Source organism: Orbicella faveolata, unplaced genomic scaffold (assembly GCF_042242905.1).
Source record: "Orbicella faveolata isolate gen_17 unplaced genomic scaffold, um_ofav_v1 contig_15, whole genome shotgun sequence".
Lineage (NCBI taxonomy): Eukaryota > Metazoa > Cnidaria > Anthozoa > Scleractinia > Merulinidae > Orbicella > Orbicella faveolata.
The window spans coordinates 6485365-6507142 of record NW_028301542.1 but is presented as its reverse complement, the minus strand read 5'-3'; the positions used below and the strand labels follow the sequence as shown (position 1 = coordinate 6507142).

The following is a 21778-nucleotide window of genomic DNA, read 5'->3' as shown; positions in this document are numbered from 1 at the left end:
CCCCATCAAATTCTTACTCAAGCCGTTACGTAACCGAGTAGAATAGAGTCTGCGTCGACACATTCCAGGAACCACTAAGCTGCGCCGTCTCAATTATTCTTTTCTTTGTTTTTTTGTTTGTTTTTTTTTGTTTTTTTTTTTTGTCGGGTCCATCGGAAAGGGACCTTATGCAAAACACGACGGCAAAGGCAACGAGAACGTCACCAGACAAAAGGTTTAATGAGCAGAAGAAGGGTTGTGCACGTGCTTTTTATTTTTTGGTACATTCCTTTGTCGTCCTCTGCAAAGCAACAACATGAAATGACCAATTTTCAATTTTTTTGACAAGGGGACCCACTACGGCTAATTTTGCGAATTTCTTTTAGGAACTGAGAGGATTCGTAACATATAACTTGTAAACAGTTTTAATACCGACAAACACACTGAATAGATCTAAGTAAATGCGAAATTCCAAACACACTTTTTTTAATAGCAGTCGTCCTCGCCGTCGCCGTCCTACATGCGTAAAACTCTTTACTTGTATCACCCATAAATGTAATAAAAACCATAAATGTATTTGAGACGTTCTGGTTTCGAAAAGAAGAGAGGAGGCAGAAATCCAGGCAAACGTTACCTTACAGAGAATAAGTCTGTTTTAATTTTAAATTTCTTTACCAGAAATCGAAAGAAATCGTGCACTCCGTGTCCGTTAGCAAAGATCCTTCAAGCCATTTTAGCGGGAGGTAGTGGATGGCTCCGTTTTGTACCCAGTCAATCACTTAATAGTTCTGGAGGGAGGACAAAACTGCTGGCTTGCAGAAGGGATGGGGGAAGTGGAACTATTTAAAGCAAGATTACTATGCTTTGGACAAAGTTGTAGTCCAGGAATACTTTTTTGAACCAGGGTAGATATATTTGATATCCCACCAGCACGTGGGCCATACAACACTAAACAAACTACAGAACAAAACCTGGGTTATTACAGCGTTAACTCTTCAAATAGCAGCTAATACTAAAAGCAATTGTGTAAATATATTCAGGTTTGTATTAACATCATAACTATTATAGCCGATAGCGAATCAGTAAAACTGTAACATAATGTGGAAAATAGTCCTTAACAGTGTCTAAGGAAACCGAGATACGCCTTCGTTTTGGGTCCGATACCATTTTCATTTGCTTCTTTAAAAGGTGGGTGGCTAGCCACCCAATCCACTCCTGACAAATGTATTCTAAAAGAATGACTAAGTCTTTAAGTGAATCGAACAAATGACTGTAGAAGTGCGAACCGGAAGGGATAATGCTTGGCTGTTTTGGTTTTATTTTCGCTTGAAGCCGGGGCGTCCCAGAATTTTCTCACTTGCCTGTGAAATTACTCTAACAACCTCAAGCTTTTCTAATGTATGAAACTTTATCAACTCCCGGCACTTCAATTAAGCGGACTTAAACATCATCAAGTCCCACCGCCTCAAACGCACTTAGTTTAGACCACTCGAGATTTCGTCTGGTATATAGACTTGATACTCATACTGCAAGTACTTTCCAAATGTTCGCACGCACTACAATGATGGCTTCTCTGGTTTTGGCCTCTGGGCAAAAACGGTGCTGCGGGAAATGAGTCCTCCAAATTGATGTACAGAACCCCTGTCCTGCCTGTACATGTAGTAGCCTGTCCAGGAAGCGGGTGAGCGAGGAAAAAACGAGAGAGAATAAGGTATCTTCGTTCACTCATCCACGACTATTCGAGAGCCTGGAACGGGCTACTCTGTGCTGACGAAATAAGGGAATGGCAGGGCTTGTGGCCCCTTGGCTCAGCGGCAATAGGCAGTTTATCACATTTATGGTTAAGCCGTATTACATTTATGGTGGTCCAGTTTATTACATTTATGGCCAAATTTTATTACATTTATGGTTAGTGGATTTATTACATTTGGGGTTAAAAGTTATTACATTTATAATCAGTATTACATTTACGGTCAATTCTTATTACATTTATGGTTGGTATTACATTTACGGTTTTTATTATATTTATGGGTGATACACGTACTAACCTCTGTTAACCAAAATGCTACAATTTTTATTCGAAATATCGTTTTCTATGCTTCGTGCCTTTGTGCCACTGCTGGTTAGAAAAAGCTCAAAGCTTTTTTGGGAATTGTCCTTGAATATGACTGTGTGTTGTTTTTGTCAGGCACCCATTGATCTAAGAGAGCGCAAGTTTCTATAAATTGAGAAAGAATTGTCGTTTGAATGTCCCCAAGAAGGACAATCATACTTTCCTTGAGCTGCAGCAAGATCACATCATTGAGCAAAACTACAAATTGTATGATTTGGCGTTAATGATTGTTTCATTACGACCTGTAAAAGTTTATCCTTTTACTTCTTTGTCTGGCTAAGTACTAGCGTTGTATTCTGATAGAGTTTCGAGTCCATTGCGAAATCTGTGTTGAGAAATCTTGAATATCATTTAATTCTCTTTTCTGCATGCTGTTACACGGCTGATGATCGGTCAAGTGTGATGAAATAAAGTGATCAGTATTAGAGCCAGACTCAGTCAAGGATAAAAGCATGAACTAGGGTAAAATCTGACCTCGGTAAGCAAGAAACAGGTGTAGACAAAAAGACGACTATTGCATGGTAATGTTTCGCTATTTTGCCGGCATGGAGCAGAGGGTCAGGGGCGGGTACGAGGTGCGATTTGAGTAAACAGCGAGATTAGAGTTTGAAATTAGTTGCCGTTGGTGGAGTGAGATATTCTACGCTCTACGGTCAGCCTTCGCCGTGTGCAGTCTGAAAGTTCGTTTTTCTTTTTCTTCGTTATCCACGAATGCTAATACTTCTCAATTCCGTATATTTCTCAAAAGCTATCATTTAATGGCATCATTGAAATTTTCGTTATTTGTCAACACTACATTAAATGAGGAAAGCCTAAAGCCCCTAAGGTGGCGCCACTGCCTTACTCGGGGGTACATGTTCTACTGCTTTGTTTGTTTGTTGTTGCTGTTGTTGTTATTGTTGTTATTGTTGTTTTTGTTTTTGTTTTTCACCTGCTGTTTTTAAGGGGTCCGTAATAGTGTAACTTTGCTGACATGCAATAAATGGCACGGTGGCCTGTCTGTCTAACGATACCAATCGAACGGCATTGGCAGAGATTATAATAAATCTTCCAAAATCGTGGCAAAAAAAAAAAAAAAAAAAAAAAAAATAGCCCCTCTTGCTATATTGTCCAACGTTGCAAATTACACAAACAGGCGTAGGTGGCAGATTAGCAAAACAAAGAAAGGGTAAATCTTTCAGAATTCCTAAAGAGAGTTAAGCCGCGGTCAAGCAATGCATGATAGTCCATGATACATGTGGTACGTTTCTAAGGAAACTATGGTGCTGCGTCGGTGGGGAGTATAACAAGATAATTTATAACAAGATAATGTAAATTGGCCACCGTAAAGAGATTCGAAAGCTGACGTTTCGAGCATTAGCCCTTCGTCGGAGCGTGGGTGCAGTTGATTCTCTCCTAACTATCATCAACTATCATGCGCGTGGACAGGCGGGAAAACTATCATTGAGTATAATGAAGAATTTGAACAAGGACAAAGTAAATGATAGCTGATGATAGCTGATGATAGTGCATGATAGCTGGTGGTCACATTGAAGCACGTGCTACAACTACATGTCTACATGTAGTGACTCACTTACTATGAAGAAAATATCGCCGAAGTCACTGATGGACTTCATAATCAAGACTGATTCTTGCTTTGAAACGTCCACCATTCCCGTTGTACTTAACCGCTTTTGAAAGAAAAAAAACATAAAAAATAATAATAATAATAACAATAATAATAATAATAATAATAATGAAATGATACTAATACCAAAAAACGCCAGAGGAACGGAAAGGAAAACCATTAAATTCATGATTACATTTACAACAGACGTGTGGCCCTTCCACAAACCAATAGTCTATATTAACAATTAAAACTGCACAGAAATTGGATGCGACAGCAAGTTTTACTCTCATTCAAGTTTTAATTATCGACTCGTATAACGGTCTTAAACTGGGTTTAAATGTCTCTCCTTAGTTGTCCTTCACAGCATGCAGTCCCTAGGGCTAATCTCAAGCGAATCGCGAGAAGAATCCTTCGATAAAAAAGATCAAGAACTCCGGGTTTTCGTTAAGTTTTTACTTGGCCTGACTCGGCAGCATAAAATAGTGAGCATCAGCATTCTCATACAACTTAACGTTGTTGTAATTCTTTTCATGGCTCAAAATCTCAATGTGGTAATCCATAAAGTGATAGTCTGGCAACTGAACATCCTTCTTCGCTCTGCAATGGAGTTAACAAACACAAATTCAGTGACATTAGGCTGTCTGCACAGGCATATGAGTGAATAGGACAATACTCGTACTACTGATCTTTGCCAGTTTCCGAAGCTCACTAATAACCTGACAAAAGAAAATGTTAATTCCTCTTAGAGAGGGTAATGTGCTAGGTAATTAAGTAATGTATGTGCTTTTCTATTTACGGCAAACACATGTAGTGTACGTGCTTTTCTATTTCCGCCGATTTCTCGATCGAGCCAAGTGGTATCACTTTAAAGCTTACTGTCTTATTACTCCATCTCAATGGCTTCTACATCCATCTCAACAAAATTACCATCGAAAAATTTCACCCAAACATCGTGCTTTAATAACCTACACACTTGTACTGCTTTTCCGAAAGTGAATAACTGGTCACGTGACTTTTCAATTGAGGATGTTCTAAAATGTTCTATTCTGCTGTACCTTTCTCAGCCTAAACGCTCTTACAAAAATGTTCGCATAAAATTAGCGTAGCTGGCGATTTTTGGGGAAGAGATCGCGAGATAGCGAGCGAGCGAGCGTGTGGCGAAGCCGAGAGGCATTGCGAGCCAACTCGTTTTTATACAGTATAATCCTTATAGATTGCGTGACAAAATTAAATTTGTCACATGTCGCGTCCCGGCGTTTATGTGAGCCCACCAAGAATTGTCTTCTTTTTTGATGAAAATTCCTCGTTTATTCCTTAGTCAGAGTCATCAAAACACTAAAACACACACACACGCACACAACAAAAACACTTACTTGTAAGTAGTTCTGAAATCACATCGTTGATGGCCACCTCCTTTAAGCAACAGAGCCATGTTACTGTGAAGGTAAATTAATCAACATGACACGAGCGTGGGACAAAGAAAAATTCTGAGTCCCCGGCAGGAATCGAACCCATGACCTCCCGAATACCGGGCGGGCGCTCTATCCACTGAGCTACGAGAACTCATGGAGAGCAAGGTCATTTAACTGGGTTCATATATGACAGGTGTCCTACATACTGCTAGGATCAACACTATCGAAGTTATCGTGAGTAGTGATAAGTTAACAGAGATGGTGAATTTTAAGCTCGGTTATGAAATGTGAAGGTAAATTAATCAACATGACACGAGCGTGGGACAAAGAAAAATGTTAACATCACCCTTCAGAACTCCATCACGCACATTTATTTTCTCCGTGGATGGCTCCCATTTCAGCGTATTCTTCTGCATAACTGGACCCTTGGTGGAAAATTTACACCATGTAATTAAATTTGATAGAAAAAGCAGTCGTCTTTGATCATTCTGTTGAAAGAGAGGTAAGACGAACTCAGTGTTGTGGAGGCAAGATACGAGAATTGTTTCGTTTAAGTGCTACTATGATCAAATTTTACCCTTTGTAAATATCTCTGTATCACATAGAATTCCACGAACGATTAAAAATGGCATGTTCTGTGCGCAAATATCAGAATTAGCTCTACAAATAATTCTGCAAATTAAAGGGCCAATTACGTCATGCACTCGACCCAATCGGCACCAATAGATCTATGGATAAACTTCCACAAAAATGTTGTGAGAAATAAAAAAGGGGCACAAATGTGAGTGCTGTGATTGGAACAATTATATCAATCTAAACATGGTGCTACATTTTTCCTTGCGGTTGTCATCAGCTTTCCATCTTACCAACCTTACGTCGCTTGAGGCGGTGCAAATTCCCCCGTCTTCATAAGTCATCCTTCATTCCCAAGAGTACCCCGCCGGAAGAGTCTGTTTAAAATAGTCTGGTATTTTGCCTGGGTATTTGGTGAATACTCTGTTGCCGTACTCATGCTGATGTCAAGATGTCGTAACAGAAAGGCAGGGGTCCGCCTTCTTTGACTGTAAGGTCTATAGTCTGTGTGCCCCTAAACGACACACAGGAAATTAAAGGTATAAGCAAACTTTCTTTTCAAATAAGATGAAGACTTTTTTTGTTAAAAACCTCTAAAAAAGAAAACAAAGATTATACTGGAACATTCGCTTATCTTCGCTTTTATCTTTCCACGTTTTTGCGACCTCCATGTCCGCCTATTATTCTTTAGAAGTTATTCCCAGAGGGGAGAATCATTGCGTGACCCTAATCCCAAACGAGACGGTAAGCTCAGTTCATTCTACCCTAGTGTTACACTGGTCGGTGTTTTTACAAAATGTTTAACGGGGTTGAAAGAGCGAAGGAGTTAAGGAGCAAAGAAACGAGTAAGAAGGCGAAAAAGTCTGATACCTACACTGACTCGTAAAGAGGTCTGAGAAACGAAAACGCGACGACTAGGCAGGATACAAGTTTTAAAAGATTTACGAGAATAGTACCTTGGCAACAAGGCGGAGAATTACGTGATAAAGTAGAAATGTTAAGGTTTATAGCTAGATACGCAGTGTGTTTGTCCTTCAAACTGATAATACCTCAGCAATGATCCGTTTGTCTTCAGGTAAATTTTGCGTGGCTTAAAAATACAGAGGAATTAGCTAAAAAGCTTATGAACTTGCATAAGAAGAAAACAAAAGAAAAATAGCCACTACAGTTCATGTAATTAACGAGAGCTAGGATATGTAAAGTTTAGGTATTGATTGTAACCCAAGCCGAAATAAAAGTTGTTGTAAATTTATGTGTTATGTGCGTTAGTTTTGTCGCCTTTATAACATAACATCAAAGAAGAAAAAGATCATTCTTGGTCTCTGCTGCCATAGACTGGGAAACGTTTGTTCTCAAAACCAAACCTTAACCGTTTCTGATAACACTACATTTGTTAAACTGTTACTTACTCGAAAGGTTTGCATTTTCCTTCTCCTTCAATCACGAACTTGTGCCCGTTTACGGAGCCTTCCATGCGCAGCTTGATCTTCATTTCTGATTTCATCACACTCTGCGGAATCAAATTAAGGTGAATCTGAGATAAGCTACAATGATAATAACAAGTGCAGTAAAGACATCAATAATGTGACAGTATAAAACCTTCGCCTGTGCAGCACCTTACCATGATGGTAAACGTAAAGTGAGATATCAGCCTTACGGCTCTTAGCTAGCTCTTGTTTTTTCACGATCTGCTCTCTTCCAAATCACTTGGGTGAATGGGGCCTCAGCGTGGAGAGTGCTGTTTTAAACCTGAATGTCACACCTAAAATCCATTTGAGCCAATCATAAGCCGAAAGTCCTTTATAAAAAACGTAATACCTTACTGCAAAAATTAATAATACCTTACTGATTAAACCCATTCATTTGTTGGTTGCAATCTTCGGGTAGAGAAAAACGTGACTTTCTGTTTCTTATCTTTTTGGAGTAACTCTACCGCGTTTCTTGCATGACAAAATTTTGCATGTTGATGCTTTGATCATTTATTGTCATTAAAGTCAAGTTTGAACATTGTTTTCAAAGTTCCGTTTTTTTCTTATAAAATACCTTTGATCTGTAAAAAGGAATTGAAACTTTAGTGTGATCTCTTAAAAACAGGACTCAAACCTTTGCTATGAAATTCCCTGGAAATGATTCCCAGGTTTCAGCTTATTTAACAACAAAATAACCACCTTTTTTATAGAAACGACACTGATCTATAACTTTTAACCAATTTTTCTCTTATTACTGAGATCCTGTTGCGAATGATTGAATGTTGTTTTCTCCTTGAATAGGGCGTCAAGTCGATGGCTATGTTCTGAACTGAAACCTAAGAAACCGGATAATGGTAGGCCATAATGGTTTTCTAAAGTCACCACAGATTGTCTGCGTGAAGTACAGTCATAAAGTGTTTTTGTTCCTTGCGGCATTTCTTGTTCGCAATTACCTGGAAAAATCCTGAGTTTTTGTTTCTTATCATATTTGGAGCAACTACAACGCGTTTCTTGCAGAGCAAAATTATGCGTGTTGATGTTTTGATCTTTTAGTGCATTTGGACTAATAAAATTTAATTATCTTTTGAACGATACACGAACTACTGTGCATAATTTATGAAAACGAAAGTACTCTCAATTTTAGTCTATGAAGTTATATTGTGTTTTTGCCGGTTGGTTGCGACCTTCGGGGGAAGGAAAAACCTGGAGTTTCCGTTTGTAATCATGTTTACTGTAATTATATCGCTCTCTTCATGGCGAAATTTTTCGTGTTGGTGATTTAATCTTTCACCCTTAATTGATTTTGAGCAGATATCACTTTAGCCCTTTGAACTCATGAGAATTTTTTTGTACAATAAAGGACTTACTCTACTGACTCATGAAATAGGCATACTAATAAGTCCACGCCCATAGAATCATATTGTTTGTGTTTGTTTTTTTAGCTTGCAACCGTCGACAAACGTTTTTGTTTGCTCTGTATGTCTGGGAAAATCCTGAGATTTTGATTGCACTCTTATTCCAGCCCATGGGTCCCATGGTCTTTTTGTTGATTGCAATCTTCGGGTAGAGAAAAACGTGACTTTCTGTTTCTTATCTTTTTGGAGTAACTCCACCGCGTTTCTTGCATGACAAAATTTTGCATGTTGATGCTTTGATCATTCATTGCTTTTTTAATGAGCATTACTTAAGACTTTCCAGTCATGAAACAATAATTTGTACAGTACACGATTTACTGTACATAACTTAAAGTAATGAGTGCACTATTATTCCAGTCCATGGATCCCACGGTGTTTTTGTTATGTAGTTGCAATCCTCGGGTAGAAATCATTCTGAGTCTCCGTTCCCGATCGTTTGATGTATTTCCAATGCGTTTCTTGCATGATAAAAGCTTTCCCCGTTGATGCTTTGATCTTTAATTTATTGCTGTTTAAATACCACTTAACTCTTTCCAGTCATGAAATAATCTTTTATACAGTGTTGTACTGTACAAAATGTATGGTAATGAGTGCTTCGTTGATTCCATTGCATGGAGTCACATGGTGTTTTTGTTGGTTGCAGCCATCAGGTAAAAATAATAATAATAATAATAATAATAATAATAATAATAATAATAATAATAATAATAATGAAATGATACTAATACCAAAAAACCGAATGTAGTCACTTGAGATGTAGATCGCGACGTTGCGACTGCTTATTGCTAGTCTTCTTCAGGCGATAAGGTCGACTGATTGCACGGTATCATTTATATCACAAAGGTCGGCTGTGATTGGTGCATTTCGATCCTCCTATTGTTCCATTGTTCCGGCGAGTAGCTGTTCCCTCAGTGGTCCGTTGTTCAGTACCGTTCTTCTGTTGTTGTGTATTTTGATCGTGGGCATCCATGCTTCAGGGATTTCAATTCCACTATCCCTGTTGATGAATAGCTCCTTGACCCTACGTGTGTACCACTGAGGATCTCGATCAATAAACTTGACCTCATTCCAGATCAGGAGCCATAATCGGGGACGGAGACCGTAAGCGCGCGCCATTTCTAGTATTGAGGTTGTCACCATGATATGGGACAATAATTATATTTTTAGAAAAAATTGCGCCATCGCCTGCGGCACACGCGCGTACATGCTGCGAGGATTTTTGCGGATGTCGCGCGGGGGAAATGGCGTCCGAAATTCCCGAAATTTTTCATGTTTTTGGCCCACAACTCAAAGCGTTTACTTCTGTTGGAATTTTGCTTAAGTATTTTCGTCTTAAGCTGCTCCAGTTTGAGTGATGTAAGACTGTGTCCAATTTAGGTATGTTCCGCTTCAAGCGCTAGCTTAGATATATATCGCTTACCAAGTTGTGTTCCGACGGATGCTTCTTTTACATGAGCTGTATATTACTCCACTTTAAATTTCACATATGTTGAAGATCAACAGCTTTTCCATTACACAGCAAAAACCCAGCTGGATATATTTAGATATAGCAGAGCTTCAGGAATTTATAGTTTCTTAGCTCCTCTTGCGACACGCTTGCGAGGAATTTGTCGGTCTATCGCGACCGAAAAGTAAAACAAAATAATTGCTAGTTTGAGTTTCGCCTGAATTGTAAGCAACGCTTGATGTTTCATCAAGGCCCAATAACTTCACGTCCGTAGGTACTGCTCAGTTTTATTTGTGTAAAAATCCAGTAAGTTCTCTGTTGTCGATGAATGAGAGCGCCCGCCGATGCGTGTTTTGTACAGTCAGTAAACATGACAAATTGTACTTGCGCCGCACCTTCGTGTGAAAACGTACATCGAACTCAAACAATAACTCTATAGTTTTTTAATATGTTTAAGATTGATAAATGTTTGAGAACATATTAAAAGCTAAGCTGAAAATATGCGAATAAAGCAGAAATAATCAGCAAAGTTACGATGGCGCTTTCTTTAATCAACTTCGAATAACGATTTCGATTTTGTTGATCGAGTTTAAAATATTAAAACTCCTTGTCTATTTTCATTTTCGCAGTGTAAAACTTCACTATGCTTCTGTTGAAGAAGCACTCATGATGTTAGTAGCCTTTTTTGCGTTCCTGAAATTTGTTGCAGCATCTCAACACAAAAGATAACGAAAGAAATCTTTGTCAAGATCTGTTGACAATTGAAAACACCGACCTGGACTTGAAAGTGTACGAGCTGCACTATGCAAACGAGCTAATTGTAAGCGTCAGACTTGCAAACTCACCAAACAAGCAGAAACAATAAGAAACATCAAAACAGGTTTTGGTTATGATTAACCATTGTCCAAGAAACTCACAAATTAACTCGATACCATGCAGAGTAGAGAGTTTTCTTGCTATATTCTTAAGTCAGAACAAAGGCAAAAGCATACGCGTAAGCTTACAACTAGCGCGAGCAGATCTTCGTTCCCAGCGCGAGATTGAAGTCTTGTTCTCGACCCTGAAAAACCCACCATTTCCTTTGGCTCAGAGCATAAAACTACATATAAGCGCCCTGGTTCTTAGTCCTTGACTTATTCCCTGCCATCGCTGTGAAAAACACGCAAAAGAATCTTTTAACTCTCACCATTTGATCATGCAACGTGACTGACATCAACGCGAGAACCCCTGACATGTGCGTGGATCGGCGCGGATGTATGACGTCAGGATGGCGCAATTTGTTCTAAAAATAGAAAAATTTTCCCATATCATAGGTGCGCGCGGATCCCAAGACTTACGGTCTCCGTCCCCGATTACGGCTCCTGTTCCAGATAGGATAGTGGCCGGTCTCGTGGGTGTGTTTAGAAACGGCGGAGACCTGGGTACGGGCGAGTCGTATATTCCTGTCGTGTTCTCTGATCCTCTCCGGCATAGATCTCCCTGTTTCCCTGATGTAGACTTTGCTGCACTCACAGGGAATTCTGTAGACAACACCATCTTGTTTAGCCGGGTTGACGGTGTCGTTTGGTCGCACTAAGTGTGACCGAAGTGCCGTGTCGGACTTGAAGACGGTGCGAATGCCTTGTTGTTTTAGGCAGCGGCGGAGAGACTCCGAAACTCCAGTCGAAACGTCGCGATCTACATCTCAAATGACTACATCGTGAGGCAAACGATAATACACTTTATTATTGCATCTACCACGATGAATAACAACAACCTTTTCCTCGACAAAAAAAAAGTTTCTATTTCTGATCATTTTGTTAAGATTCCAACTTATTTCTTGCCTGGTAAAATTTTGCGTGTTGATGCTTTAATCTCATATTGCTTTTTATCTAATGCCACCTAAGACTTTTTCAGCAATGAAATAATCTTTGGTATAGTACACGAACTACTGTATATAATTTATACTAATCAGTGCATTCTTGATTCCAGTGCATGGAGTTTTTGTTGGCTTCAAACTCCGGGTTTCGAACTCCGTCCCTGATCTTTTTTACATGTAACTCCACCGCGTTTCTTGCATGGCAAAATTTTGCGTGTCGATGCTTTGATCTTTCTTATGGCTTTTTATAACCAATACCACTTACGACCTTCCAGTCATGAAATGATCTTTTGTACTCTACACATAATGATTATAAATACACAATAAATGTTAACGAGTGCGCTTTAAATTCCAGGCCATGGAGTTACATGGTGTTTTTGTTGATTGCAATCTTCGGCGGGGGGAAATAAACTTTATACTAATGAGTACACTCTAAATTCCAGTCCATTGAGTTTTTATTGGCTTCAACCTCCTGGTTTCGAATTCTTTTTCCGATCGTTTCAATGTAATTTCAATGTGTTTCTTGCATGGGAAACTTCCCCGGTTGATGCTTCGATCTTTTATTGCTTTCTAATTAATAACACTTAAGACTTTCCAGTCATGAAATAATCTTGTGCACGGCACGAAATTAACATGACTGAGTATGTGTTAATTCCAGTCCATCACATGGTGTATTTGTTGGCTGCAAACATACAAAGACTCCGTTTCTGATTTCTGCAAAAAAAAGATTTTAGTGGAACTTCTGGTATTGGCCTTTAATTGCTGATGCCTTTGATCGTGAATTGCTGCCCATGTAGTCATATAGGCTTTTTTTGTTTGGTTGCAATGTTTTGGTCAAATTCTTGCATTCGATTATCTAGAAAACAGAAATAAGGAAATAAAGAAACGATTTTATGTTCGCAATCAGTTTTGTAGGTGTGATTCAACCGAGTGCCTGGCCAAATTATCCGTTTTGATGGTTTGATCGCTAATTGGTTTTGAACCGGCTCATGATATCACTTAAGCGCTTTGAACTATTGCGTGCACTCTTAATTCCAGTCCATGGAGTCACTTGGTGTTTTTGTTGGTTGCAATCTTCGCGTGGAAAAAGCCTGAGTTTCGAATTCCATTTCTGATCACTTTTGGTGTAATTTAATGCGATTCTTGCATGGCAAAATTTTGCGTGTTAATGCTTTGACCTTTTATTGCTTTTTAACTAATACTACTCAAGACTTCCAGTCATGAAATAACTGCTCTTGTACAGTACACGAACCACTCTACACAATTTATGGTATTGAGTGCACTCTTAATTCCAGCCCATGTTGCTATTTCGCCAGTGCGATCCAGGTCTTAGTGATATTGGTATTGCGGCTATTAAAGGGCCACAGACCTTTTGCAGCAAATGACGATTACAGAGGGAAAAAAATAAAGTCATGCCTTCATATACAATATTTAACATACTTCTTGGTTCCAGGAGCGGAGTAATAGGCCATTTTTTAACACTGGGCAAATGTTATGTGTTCCGTTATGTCCCGGGGTTCGGGGCTCCGGGATTTCAGTTAGCTTCTTTAAGGGTAATGTTTGTGAAAAGAATTGTAATATTTGGTGTCCGACTACACAATCATTAAGCATACAGCTCAAAACAGCATGCCTTCATGACGCGTGGGATAAAAAATGTAAAAATTGTAATAAACAATGTTTTTTTTTGTTGTTGTTTTTTTTCCTTCCTGTTTTTCTGCCACACGATTCGGGACCAAAATAAATTCTGTTAATTAAGGGAGCAAATTGTTAAAAGAATCTGCCTCCTCATCAACAAGTCTGTAAAGGAAGCATTTTCTCTCCACTGGCTTTATAGTAGAAGTGCACGCTCTTTCTGCGGGTCTTTAAAGGTACTTAGAATTTCTGGTATTTGTAATGACCAAGTATCCCGCAATTTGTTTCTTTTAAGACCACCAACAACGAAGTCACAGCGATCGTGGTGTGATATGATCTGGAGTAAAATCTGAGCGAGAGACAAAATTTGATATGGGGGATACAAAATATACCAGCAGTAACCACAAGTCATACGCTTGCATGCAATCTTCGCTCAAACAACTCAGAGAAAAAAGATGTGCCATTGGTTTCCATTAGATGGAAAAGGTAAAAGTAATACAATATTTCGTGGCGACAGAAAAATATGTCGGCTTTTACTATTTGGACGACAGGATTGTAAGTCAAGTCCACGGTAAAGTTAAAATGCTTTGTTAGGACGCCGCCGACTTCTTCGATATAATCTGTTCAGCAAATGTGCGATGGTGGATACAGAACGAATTAAAGCTTCCACGCCAAACGAGCTAGGTCGAGTTGCGCTAATCAACCCTAGAGGAAAGGATTTCTAAATTGTATGATGCTGCCCTCCAGGACAACATATCAGTTCGGTAAGAGTATAACCTACAGGTTTGTACGCATCGTTCAATATTTACTACAGGTATACTAACTAGCTAACAGCAGCCCAGTTCTGTGCTAACTAGAGTTTTAAATTCGATTGAAATACCGCCGCATCTCTGAAAACGACTTTTGTGACTCTACTTTTAATATATGAAACGAACACAATTTAACTCATTACTGGTAAGAATTAACATAAATTCATAGTTTTATTGGTAGGGGTTAGAACTGTACTGGGTGGAAAGATTATGTCATTTGTCATTTTTCGTAGCATGCAACGAGTGATAAAACATGGTTTATATTTTTATCTCAAATCTGAACACTCTTTATAGTCTGACAATTTAACCCTCGGACGTACAACGGGGGAGGCGGGGGGGGGGGTTTAGGGGCGGATGCCACCCTCTATACGGTTTTTTCACCATTTTGAAAAGTCGATTTTTTTTTTCAACGTTTAGAAAAGTCGATTTTGAAAAGTCTAAGGGGCTGATACTTTCAGTGGCTGTTCTTTCTTCCTCCTTAAAAATTTTGATATGTCAATTGTGTCCATCATTTTTGACATTGCTATGGCAACCACAAATTTCATGTAGGTCTGGCCAAAAAACTTTTTCGACATAATTCAGTATTTTTTTTTTCCAGTTGTCTTCATCAAATTGCGGATATTTACGAATTTGTTCATTTAATAAGCATTCTGGCTTGATTTTGTATTGATTTCCATTACTTCTTGACTTTTCAATTTTAAGAAAACAGTGAAATCTAAGTAATACGGATCCATGATGGGGGTCAAATGACGTCATTTGACGTCATATGGCATCATAACCGACAAAAAAGGTATCATGTTGTGGAGCAAGCTCAGTGATATCTAATCAATGTAAATTTATACCGCTGTGCCTTAACAGGACGAAAACCCAGGTTAGAGTTTCTATCCACCCCCACCCCATCTCTCTTGTACCATCGTGGGGGGGGGGGGGGTTAATTAGCTTGTACGTCGGAGGGTTAATTAACACATGTCTCCTAAACAAAGGACAGTTGAACAAAACTGATGCACATTCCAGACTAGTTGTGTTGTACAAGTGTGTCGAATGTCAGGGGAATCGGTGAGGTACATGAGACTCGTCTGCATGATCCTCACATTGTCTCTCTCTTAATACGACCAAAAAACACAAATATGTATATTTGATTCTAGCACGTGAGGAATTACACGATTTTATAACTAATGTCTTCCGAACAGGACCTATTTGAGCCTTGCGTGATTGAAATTTTGTTTTTTTTAGCCAAGCAACAGCGACGCCCACTTTTAATATAGATGTGTAGTCAAAACATTTCAAGTTACCGCGACATGTGACTAAATTCCTGTTTAATTAAGATAGGCAATGCCATGTTTAATTAATAAAGGCGATGCCATCAAAAGACTCTTGTGCAGCTTTAAAGCCTGAACTCGGGAAGAGATAATAACAGGAAAAAAAAGAAGACTTAAAAGAAGTGATTTAAATGGACAATGATACCTTAAAGTGTGTTAAAGTAATAACACGTCCCTTGTTAGCATTGTAGTTGTAAATACTATTAACATACAAAATATAAAATATGTCAAGATGATTCAAGAATGACCTTTAAACTCACGATCGCTTTGCCTAATATTACCTCCCTTATCCTAGGTTTGTTATCAATCAAGCATGCCAGTTATTTCTGTACTGAGGAGTTAAAATTAGAAAATGTAGATGTCGGTTTTTTTGTTTTTTTTCCTTACACAAAGGGTCAAAACAAAAGCACACAGTTGAAATCGTTAGAATTCAGACTGACACCCCTTATTGTAGGCACTGTCAATAAAGCCCCGAAAAAATAAAACCGAGACCGTGTCAAACTAGCTATTACGGCATTTCCCTTTGTAGATACAAAATACCTGCAAAGAGTCAAACAATTGTGCGTGTCTTTTGAGCGTAAAGTTCAACCAGGTCTTTGGATGGTGAGCTAATTTATGTTGAAACAACTCGAAAGACATATAATTTAACGGCCTGTAACAAAAATTACATAACTTATATTGTTTTAATATCTTGAATAATCTTAACTACTGGCATTTCAGGACACTGAAGGACTTAACGACTTAAATGGTTTTCACTTGAAACTGTTGGGAGAGCATTTTACTCTTGTCTACGTGTTTGATGGCCAAACGTTAAGCGCGCGTGCTTCGCCGACCAAGAAACGCCGTTACATTAAGGTTTGTAGAGTTTAATTATCATCGTTAGTTGGACTACGACAAAAAGAGAGAGAGAGTGGGAGAGAGAAAGAAAGAAAGTAAACTGGAAAACGTAGAAGTACTACAAATGAACATTTCTTAAAGAGTTTGGCTTGCTTCTAAAAAAAAAAAGCGATATTTACTTCTTTTTTTTTTCCTTCATGAATCGTCCTCCAACGGAATCCATAACAACAAACAAGATCTCATTTTCTTGCAGCAAATAAGATGTATTATAGGTAATTTCATTGTGGCAAGTAGGCGAAGTCAGTCTGTTTGATCAACATCTTATTCATGCATCATGTCTAGACGAAGACGAACTGGGTATTCTTTCTCTACTTTAGGAAATCTAAACTAGCTAGTCTCTCAGGAGTGGAGGCCATCCTGATTTCATTCAGTAAGTGAGGTTTCAGGCTTTAATTTATAAACATTTGGTGCATGTTATAAACCGCGTAGTTTCCATAGGCCAAATATGTCGTGCAACTTTTGAAGCTTATAGACTTAGTGGGTCATGGTCGGAATATTTCAGACATATTTTCTCCGTTGGAAGGTAGCCAAGAGCTATAACTGTACTATTGTTGCAGATAGCTGCTCAGCGACAATTAAATTTCAGAGCGAAACCTGATTTGCGCAACTTTACCTCCCAAACAATGAAATAAATTCCACTTTTGTTGACATCAGAAGTCACGAATTCAATTTTCAAACTTCATTTACATATACCGCAAAATGAATTGAAAAAGCTTTAAAATGCGATAAGACGTTGCAAGATTCATTTCGCGTACAAGCTATTACTGTAAACCAATCTTAATTTCGCTGCGATTTCTCATATATAATTAGAATTGAAATCAAGGTAAACATTAAACGGGAATGTTTACTTTCCTTCGCTATATTCACAATTAGCCTGTCTCTCACTTCAAATAAAGTGCACAGTATGTTTATTTTAACACATGCCGCTCGGTCTTGATGTTCTTTTGCCTATTGTTGCGAATATATTTGCCCCTCCAGTTTTCTGCTACTCAATTTCAATTTCTTTAGGTCTATTATTTAAGGGCATAAACGTTTACCAGTCAAACTGTAACGCATTGGGTATGAAATTGACGGATTGTGTACGGGCGACCGTGTGAAATAATACAATATGCTAATGACACGTGTTCCAAATGACTGATATTATAAGTGATTTTGGCCCACTTACAAAGAGTCGGCTTAGTTCGAGAACATAATGAGACCGATGAAGTGTTAACCGAAGGGTTCATTCGCTGGCTGTTTGTAGACAAGGAAAGAAATAAGTCATGTATAAGCAATGTGCCAAAACTATTCTGGGAAAATCTGTATTAGCTGACCGGATAGGTAAACAATGTAAACTGGAATCAAAATCCACACTAACTTTGACTTAAGCCTTTAGCCGAGTTTGTAACAACTGTGCCGCTTTGTAGTATTAGTACTCAATTACCGTCGGCCGGTCTTCTGAGCAACTCATGCATAAGTGGTTTCGATTTCACTGCGAAGCTATTTTGTTGATAATTATTGCTCGTTCTCTCATTCCCTACTCCAACGGTGTTTCCTTCGGTAGGGTTTGTCGAGTAAAAGTAATCAATGTAACAGCCGCAAAATCCATTCAGGGTTCATGGTGAACATTGTTAGGGACATCACGTGTCAATTCACTTGCTAAGCAAGAAACCGATGCGGACTAAAAGATGAATAAAGACTGTCTCACCATGATTGTAGAAGTGGTCTGCGCTGAAGCTAGGTTAAAGCGGGTTACTAAAATGCGACAGTTACATAACACTATCCATCGTTATTTTTGGCTCGTTTTCGTCGCTTTCATATGTTTAGTCTAGGCTCAGACCACACGGATTTTTTTTAATCAGTGCACGTGCTAGAATAACAAAAGTTTTTTTGAATTTCTATTCAATCGGTATCGTGGGGGCGGCACCCTAATCATTAATTACACCTGACTGAGCACTAGAGAAACTAACATAATTAAGGCGACCATCTCGATATATGAAGGAAGTCTAAAAAGAAAAGAAAATGAACTTTCTTATCGGATGTTGAGGTCAGCTTTCACCTTAAGCTTAAGTTTTCAAATCCGTTTTCAAAGAGTGAGATGAACCAACTCTAGACCTTAATTTAAGTTCATTGGTTTTCGATGAACCGCCCAAGCAAATGACCTAACTTAATCTATTTTTCAACATTGCGTTAGTACTTTAAGTTCATTGCTGCCTGCTCAGGCAACGACAAGTTTCTTGTCGTTGAGAATTTTAAATTCTTAATTAATCAACGACTGTATGCAAGAAAAAAATATGACTTTATTCTGACCTCTACGATTAAAGCTAGAAAGCGTTTCTGCAATCATGATCACGTAGGGGCTAAACCACCGCCCTAATGTTTCATGAAGGCTATATTTGCTTGGTTTATATATTTCTGAACCAAGTTTGGCAGATGAGCTTTCTTTGTTCTCCAGTTTGTTTCAATTTGGAAGTTGTGACAAAATGTCAGCTTATGACGTCATAATCAATGACGTCACCAAAACGTCCTATAATTTTTGTAAAATCTGATAAAAAGATTATGTCATTAAAAAGGCCTTGACTTGAGGAGTAAAATGCCGGAAACCGTTTTTTGCTATGATGATTATTTTTCGAGATATGGTAAGTTAAATATTTTTTGTTGTCCCCCCCGAAATTTGCTTAACCATACTGTCTTTCTTAAGTCAGTCTCTCTGGTTTTTTTTTTTTTTTTTTTTTTTTCAGTTTTATTCTAGGAGGGCTAATAATATAGAAAAATAGAAAGCTTCATGTTGTCAAAAATCGTTTGGTTTTAGAAATTTGATTTTCGGCTTTGTTAGGATGGTATTAACAGTAAAAAAACGGGTGACGTCACAGGTTATGACGTAACAAAACTAATTTTAACGCAATAATACTAGAGGGATAATTTTTTATTCCGATTTTCTTCTTTATTTTTGCTTTAGTCATCTGGCACATCACATGTGCAACATAGCTGCATTTGCTGGAACAAAATTACGGCTCCAATTTGGGGATTTTTCTCAAGGGGGGACCCCATATTTTGCATAGTTATTTTTTTATATTTAAAAATGCCATATTTCATTTAATTTTTGTGATATGGACAAAATTTTTTTCAGGTTTCAACTCCCCTTGATGTGCTCTTTCGAACACATTGTAAAAAATATGCATATTAAAAACTTCAAAAGTGGCAAAAAACATGACGTCATCACTGTGACGTCACAACTTTGACATTTACTGACATTTTTCACGTAAATATAATTGGCAATAGGTCTCCTGCTCATCTGCCAAGTGTGGTGTAGAAAGAGTCAATACTTTTTAAGTAATGTGAAATGTCTAGATAGTAACAGACATGTAAAGATTTTAAGGAAAACGACCACTTTTTTAAGTTTAAAAAACATGTTTCGACAGAACTTCTGTCATCTTCAGTTGAATGAATGATTACAAAGCAAGTTGAATAATAAGTAGGCAAAAATGCTAATTAAGACAAATAGTAACAACAGAACGTGAAAAGGTGTAAATTAAAAGGATAATTTTAGATTTACATGGTGTAATTGCTGATTGAGGCAAGGTAGTTCTTTTTGAATATGGATAGCCTCCTTTATCTTGAGTTGAAAGCTGGTAGTGGCGTGATCTATAATATGAAAGCAGTCTATTGAACACAATGAGTGACAACGTTGAGAATTCTGAAGATGTTTGAAGATGTGAGAGGCCCTATCAACGGCTAAGTGCTCACGTACGCGTGTGGAAAAATGTCGGGAGGTTTCGCCGACATAACAGGCATTACAGCCCGCACATGTAAACTTATAAACTACACGTGAACGAAGCCCGCCGGGGATAGGGTCTTTCACACCAAAAAGGTTACCTATCTTAAAGGAAGAAAAAACTAATTTGATGTCTAAATCATTACAATAGCGTTTGATTAAGTGCCGAATCTTCTTCTGAGTGATGACAGAAAAATGGCCTATGTACGGCAGCTTAAAGTAAAACGTGGGCGAGGTGGTAAGGGGGTAGCCCTGGGGACAATGATTGCTATGGGCCCCAGTGATGTAACGATTAACCACTTTTTCAATTAAATGGGCAGGGAAAAGGTTTATAAGTTTACATGTGCGGGCTTTAATGCCTGTTATGTCGGCGAAACCTCCCGACATTTTTCCACACGCGTACGTGAGCACTTAGCCGTTGATAGGGCCTCTCACATCTTCAAACATCTTCAGAATTCTCAACGTTGTCGCTCATTGTGTTCAATAGACTGCTTTCATATTTGAGATCACGCCACTACCAGCTTTCAACTCAAGATAAAGGAGGCTATCAATATTCAAAAAGAACTACCTTGCCTCAATCAGCAATTACACCATGTAAATCTAAAATTATCCTTTTAATTTACACCTTTTCTCATTCTGTTGTTATTATTTGTCTTAATTAGCATTTTTGCCTACTTATTATTCAACTTGCTTTGTAATCATTCATTCAACTGAAGATGACAGAAGTTCTGTCGAAACATGTTTTTTAAACTTAAAAAAGTGGTCGTAATGTGAAATAATGTGAAATACCCAAGAACTGACGAAACATTTGGGGAGTGGTTTGGCCCCTACGTGATTGGTCAATTTACTCTTAATTTCAAGACACTTATAATTGATCCGGCAGGTCATACAGTGGTGATAGCGGTCATAAGTTTACCAGAAAATGGTAGTCAAAGACACAACAATCAGCAGACATATACTGTGTCGAGGGGAATAGAGTTCAATTGAGCAAAAAATATATGTATATATGTCATGAAACCTCGCTTAAATTTGTGTTTGTCTTTGGTAATATCCTTATTACTGACGACAAGTTTTAACAAGAAATCTGAATTATACCAACAGTATAAAGTCCTGACAATTCTATGCAGTGAAAGCTCCAGCCTCCCAGTTAAATGAATTTTTAAACCTACCGACCATCCTCTATAACCTACAATGTATGATTACCGCCTTGTACGTGATCGTACTATCTCAAAATTGATACTTCAATGCGATATGAATACATGCCTATTACTTCTCACCGGGAAGGATATCCATATCTCTGATACGCCCGAAGTTTGCGAAGATCATATACGCTCTAGCTTAGTCATGGTTGGGATGAAATTTAATGATGAATGAATACCTCTTACTAACTGAGTTCGAGGTCCATACCGTATCAACCATGCAAGCGCGAAGCGTGCGGACCATAAATCGAAAGGGGGTGGAGCTGAGGAGGGAACGAGGATCCATAACTAAA

The 21778-nt window shown here is 38.4% G+C and overlaps 1 protein-coding gene and 1 pseudogene across 6 annotated transcripts in view; one reads left to right on the top strand and one right to left on the bottom strand.

Moving 5' to 3' along the window:
* Window positions 1-4153: 4153 nt before the first annotated feature.
* Window positions 4154-7225, bottom strand: LOC149113274 (GFP-like fluorescent chromoprotein cFP484; annotated as a pseudogene).
* Window positions 7226-13813: 6588 nt separating this feature from the next.
* The window catches only part of LOC110067232 (uncharacterized), a 31980-nt gene continuing 24015 nt past the window's right edge, over window positions 13814-21778 (top strand). For 2 of the 6 annotated variants that reach the window (XM_089288212.1, XM_089288207.1), the window contains exons 1-2: window positions 15328-16490; window positions 16850-16902. The gene's annotated coding sequence lies outside the window, so the exon portion shown is untranslated. Of the gene's footprint in view, window positions 14272-15326; window positions 16491-16849; window positions 16903-21778 lie in introns of those variants that run through there. The other 4 variants (XM_089288210.1, XM_089288208.1, XM_089288209.1 and 1 more) reach the window with 4 other exon arrangements.